The following is a 6,482-nucleotide window of genomic DNA, read 5'->3' as shown; positions in this document are numbered from 1 at the left end:
CCCTGTCCTTTCCCTGATTCGATTAAGTAGATGGAGAGAGAGCGAGACAAACAGACAGAATGGGCTTTCTCTCTCTGCATAGAGGTGGCTATCAGTGTGCAGCAGTCGATGGTACTTGTGATGAATTGATTGAGTTTGCTCTTTTGGTATATCTACCAAGTTCTGCTATCAGAGAAGATTTTAAAGCTGTTCTTTTAATCAAAAGTATGATATACGGCAAGAGGTTTGCTTTTTACCAGCTTCAAGTTTTTCTCCTGTCTTTGGCCACCAGGTAAGGGGGTGGTGCAGGATGTAAAAAAAATACACTGATCTCCACTGGATTTAATGAGTACAGTTTTAAATCTAATTTCATACAAATTTATCACTCCATTTCATTTTTTTGATATGTGAGTAGAGTTATGTATCCAACAACAGATATGCAAAACCCTCAAATGCTGCCAAAGAATACAAGTTATACAAGCGGGCATGTCACAGGCTGACTTAGTGACTCAAGTCTTGGCAGCTGCCCTGTAAACAAAGCTACTGAATTGGTTTGAATCTGTCTAATCACAGAACTCCTTATGCAGCTCACTTTCAAAGATATGCTTTAAAGAATTACTAGAGAGTGAAAATTTGATCAAAATGCATTAATTACTAATGAGTTGAAAAATAGAGTAGGCTTTAGAAATCCAATTATAATAGTTGCATTTCAGTCTCTGAGTTCTAATCAGACATGAATACATGCTAAATCTAAAGCAAAGATTTGCAAATCAAAATGCATTCACTTTCTGTATTACTATAATTTGCATTTCTGCTGTGGGACTCAGACTCCAACTCCTGTGCCAAACACCACTGTCAGAACTTCTGATCACCTACAGAAACTGGTTTCGAGTATCAGGCAAATATTGAGGATCCAGTAGTGTAGGTTGCTTTGCAGATGATTAGAGGCCTGTTCATACTTTCTGAGTGTTTTAAATATACAAAAAGTAATAGCATGCAAGAGGGAAAAAAAAGTAAATAATTAGAAACCAATGACTATGATTCTGCAGGTCAGATCTTTCCTCAGAGTTATTATATTATAGAGGTAGCCAAGTTCCAAGAGAGGGTAGTCATGCTGCTTATTAACTGTTATTTGCCAGTTTATAAAAATGTAAAATGTATTTACACTCCAGAGTTTGATAGCAATGAGTGTTAAGTATTAATATTTGTTGAGAATACCTTTGCTAGCATAAAATTTCCTGCTTAATTGATAGCAAGCCCCCTTAAGCAAATCCCTATAAATATTGAAAATTTAGAATGATTGCTATACTATAATGCTAGAGTCTTTATAGGTAGATTTGTGCTAATCTGCACCTGTGACTGTAAAGTCTTGTGACAGCTCCTTCCTCCTCTTTTAATTTCTTTTAGAATGTTGCTTGTTGACTTCCAGAACTGGGGACTCCGTCACCTCTCGCTGGAGAGGAGGGAAAGAGTATTTGGTTTGGTTTGACATCGGCATTTCATTTAGAAATTGAACATGAGATCTCAGTGTGTGTGTATTTTCAACTACCATTAGCAAATCTTGACAGTTTGTCACATGCTCTGGAGCAGCATTTACCGTTCGTTAGTGCCCAAGTCCATGTAAGTTAACACTTTCTTCTGCATTTTCTCTAGAATTGTGCAGCTCAGAAGCTGTGACCCAATACATTTGGAGATGAACTTTAGTTTTCTGGGATAGGCCAAAAATGACTTTTAACTGAATGTTTCTCTGAATATCCAGAAATTAAGGGAAGCTGGAGGCAAAGAGCTAACTAAGACTAAGACAGCTACCGAAGCCCACTTTTCTCCAGAAGGCGGAGAGCAATGTCATGCAAGAGGCATTGGAGTGAGGCAGAAAAATCCAACTCATTTCTTTGGGGGATTCTTGCATAGTTTTTGCCTTCCTGACTACAAGTGCTATCCAAAATGCTTAGCCTCACAGGAAGATTTGGCAAAGAGGGAAAGCTCCACGCCTGCAGGACCTATATGCAGTTAATGCCTTAGCGCTATATGCTATCACATTAATTTTTGTCTATAGCAGAGAGCCAGACTCTGATTCAGTTGACTAGTACGCTGGTTTCAGTCTCACTGAAGTGGATGCGATCTAAGCATTTCCCTGAAGCTGAGCGTGCATTTTCAAGTATTGCTTTACATACAGATGTTTCTGCAAAATGACTAATGTTTCAGTGCCAAAGTTCCATTTAATTTGAGAAAAAAATATTTTGTTGTAAATGCAGCACCAAGGCTTGAAATTTACAGAAATTAAAGACATTTAGTTTATTTAAACAACTATGATTGCTTTTCAAGCTACCCCGAATTGAAAATGCCATTAACAAAGTTTAATATGTTTTTAGTCCCTGTGTCTGCGAAACAGACCCCGCAGATCTTTGTTGGCACCCTGTATTTTAATTTATGCTACCAGCATATTTTCATGGTCAAATGTTCTAAGAAACTCTCCTTGGAAATGAAGTTTGAATTTCATTCCAGCGTGTAGAGTGATTACTGAACCATTTTTCTTCCTTAAGCTGTATAAATATTTTTTTCCAACAGTTTATGGTATGATGACAACCTGAGGGAAAATTAGTGGCCAAAAGCAACCTTACTATTCATACCAATATGTATACAGACTCTTTTTTGCTCATACAAATGAATCTTATTCTTCTAGCCACAGAGTTTGCACCATGTACACGTCATAGACAAATATCTATACTGGAAGAAATAGCTACTTATCTCCAATTCAGCTTAGTAGTACAAACTTTGTAATTTATGGAAACGTTTTGTTCTATGGTTTTTTTTGAATGGTTGACGTATTAGACAAAATGAGGAATGACAAGGAATAATGAGACTACTCAGATGCTATATTTGATAATTTTTCAAGGAACGTAGTCCCAGAGATGGGCCTCCTGAACACATTTTTGGTTTTGGCCACACTGTAACATAATTTTTTTTTTTTTCTTTTTTTTAGGCAGAACTCACTGTTGCACTCAGTGGACAGTTCTGTTCAATAAATGCAATGACAGTGTATGCTTTTTTCTGCTTTTTTACTCGCCATTATTCTTTGGATGGGTAGCTTTCAAAGGGAAGTTGGTTTTTTGGAGGGGTTTGGGTTGGGTTTTTTTGTTTTCTCTTCTACAAGTAAAAAATAGTATTAGCAGCTCAGACACCAGGAGGAGAAAAACCCATATGAAAAAAAGTAAATTCCTCCTGCCACAAAAACTCTGTCATGAAATATTTGGGAAATATCCAGTGCATAGAATCACAAGTATTTCAATGACTGTGAAATTGATCCAGGTATGATAACATATAAAATAATATATGATATTATAACAGATAAGGCAATAGATTTGCCTCAGCAGGTGGAATTTTAGAGGTACATAATATGTCAAAGATTATACATCAGTTAATGTGTGAGTGTTTAAATTAAAGAGCAAATCTAATTTTGATATAATTCAGGAACTGAGAAGGAAAATGAAATTGCAAATTGGACTTAGACTAGGTAAAACCTGCTTGGTGAAATGTAGTTTATATAGATTTAAGCATATTCCATGAACTTCACAGAACAGATTTGGCAGATGAACATCACTGAAAAATAATGCTTTACAACTTCTAGAAAAGTTACTAGCATCAGGTATGTGCATAAATAGTGTATGTTGCTCTAGAACAAAAGATAATTTCTATTGTAAGTATTCTGTGAGTGTGTAGATATATAGAGATATATATGTGGAGATATGTATGTGTGTATATATATAAAATAATACAGTCATGTACAGAGGGTGTAAAAAAGAAAGTGTAGTAGTCCCTGTATGAAGTCAATATGTACTGTGCTTCCTCAAGGAAAATGTGAGTATAAGATGAAGTGTTGGTGGAAGCATTGGGCATATATGAATACCTAGCTGCATTTTCTCTAGCCTTGCATTAACACATACCAAGGAAAGTAACTCTCTTAAATCGAAACAACAGCAGTAGTTTTGATAAGTGTCAGCTAATTTCTAAGCATTGCTGAAGGCAGTGTATTTAAACAGCCTTACAAATGCAGAGGAGAAAAAAGCTCCGTAAAGGAACACTGTATCTGTTTGAATTGAAATTGCCAGAAGGATTTTGTACAAGGAAGATGATTCACTTTTGTAACAGCTGTTCCAGAATAAGTGGCAGAGATTTCAGTATTCTCTGCCCATCTGTGTGTCTTTCTTGAGAACTGCAGCATTCATGTGTACGTGAGGTTAACTGCTTGTCGTGTTAATAGCAGCAATACATCTTCAAGGTCAAACGCTGTACAAGGTTCTGAAGTGTTAGTCATTTATGTAAATAGGAATGGCTAGATAAGCTAAAATACAGCTATTTTTCTGAAGAGTTTTACGTTCTTATGCTCCAAAAATATCTTTGTTTCCTCTTCTCTTCTGTGGGTTTTGTTTGCAGCTGTGGGAAATTGCACTCAAAGTTGTCTTTTTTCGGAAAGCAGGCAGAAGTGTGCTCATTCTCATGTCCTATAGTAAAGAGTTCAAAGCTGTGTAACTGAGAGTCTTATTTCCTATTCTTTAGTTTCTCAAGATTGTGGCTGCTGAGGAAAGCTCGCGTGGCAAAGAGAAAAATGCTGCTGAGATACCTTGGGCCATTTCTGTGGAGTGGAGCATCATGTGAGCTAATAAACTGGCCTTACAGTTTGTCTGAAAGCAGTGAAATGAGTGATATCTTAAGTGAATATGTTCTTGGTGACTGCTGAAGAGGCGCAGTTGTGTTTTGGTGCAGCTGGAGTGTAGTTCACTGCTGAGATCCTTGTGTTTAAGGTAGTCCAATGGAAAGATGCAGAGAAGGAGGTGGCAAAGTCAGGGTGATAGATAAAGCATTGGATAGATCTTTTGCATTTTTCCTGGATGTCAATACAATGAATTTCTGCTTCATGAGGCTAAATCTAGAGCCTTAAGCCATCCAGAAATCCTGGACTACATGTCAGACTTGTCACCAGATGATCACCCTGTCCTGTGTGGCCTCTCTTCTGGGTGAGAGCAGGAGGGCTGGAAACCCTCTGATAGTAAAAGTAAAAGCTGAAAAAGTGCAATTCTGTAGCAAGAAATTAATTCTGCCTCTGCAGTGGTAATAATCTCTGTAAGGTTTGCCCAGCAGATGCCAGCAGTGAATTAGTGCAGAGCTTGTGGAAAAATAAAAGGAGCTGAATATGTAACTGTTGCAAATGTTTCACTGCTTAAAGCATTGATTGCTTGAAATAGATTAATTTTTTTTTATTAAGATTAATTTTTACTTTGAAGATCCTCATTTTATTCTCTGAATCCCTGAGAATAGTGTGTTAGACTGTCTCTGTATACAAGTCAGAGAACAATCAGGTTTAGATTTGGTCCACAGTTCATAATAATGGCCCTCCACATAAACAATGGGATTAAGTTACTTATTTCAAAGATGTTTTAGTTTTAGCCTTTTTCCGTCTTATATATTTTTTACCTGCCCTGTTCTCTTCCTGTTTACTGTCCTGTTCAGAGTAAGAGCATAACTCTTCTTGTTTACTGTCCCTCTCAGTTTGAATTACAAATTTGACCTGACATTAAGCTGTTCCTTTTTGTATTGGAGGAAAAAAAAACCCCAACAATCTAAGTCATATGGTATTATCCTTCACTTTCATTGAACCATCTGGACTCCTGGAGCCAGAGCTGAAAACTGTCAACATCTCTTGATGCAAAGCAAATAGACTTAGCTAAAAGGGAAGTTCAAGCTGGAGAATCATCCTGTAGAAAGTTTAGAGTAGTTCAACACTGGAGGAAGGAAATCATTATCTGTCAAAAGAGACCCATCCTGCCCAAAAGCCCTAGCATTAGATATCTAATGCTGTTCCTTTAAAGATTAGGGTCATATTCAAGATTTCAGTGGAAATCAGATTTTGGTTTTACTAAAGTTTATTTTTGGTTTGCTGTTTGCAAAACTTATGTTCCAAACAAGAGGAAGAGGACTAGACTCTCATATCAGGACTTCCTTAATTTGAGGAAACTACAAGGAGGACTTGTTACTGCATGGATCACCCCCTCAATAATAAAATTGATACACAATGATTTTATGATACACATAATACAAGTCAATTCCAGGTCCTTCTGAACTGTACAGAATATAATGTGTTATCCACATAATTATGTTGATGACTGTGACTATGTACCTTTTTAAAAAGATTTCCTTGAATCAAGGTGTTAAATAATACAAATAAAGTAAGACTGTCACGTCACAACGTGGTTGAAATGCCTTACGATTTGGGCTTTCATGTAGGATCATAAACACTGAAAAAACGGAGTTCACTAGTAATATTTATTCTTTACCCTTAAAAGATTCCTATTTGAAACTGTAAAGACCCACTGAAAAGTAAACTCATGTCACATGGAACTGAAGGTTCATTACAAATAATGATCATTATACGAGTCTAGATTATTACTTCTCATTTTATGTTCTTGGCAATTAGTATCTCTCATTTAAAATATTTATTTTTCCTT

This window comes from Fulmarus glacialis, unplaced genomic scaffold, assembly GCF_000690835.1.
Source record: "Fulmarus glacialis isolate BGI_N327 unplaced genomic scaffold, ASM69083v1 scaffold28682, whole genome shotgun sequence".
Taxonomy (NCBI): Eukaryota; Metazoa; Chordata; class Aves; order Procellariiformes; family Procellariidae; genus Fulmarus; species Fulmarus glacialis.
This window is presented reverse-complemented; position numbering follows the sequence as displayed.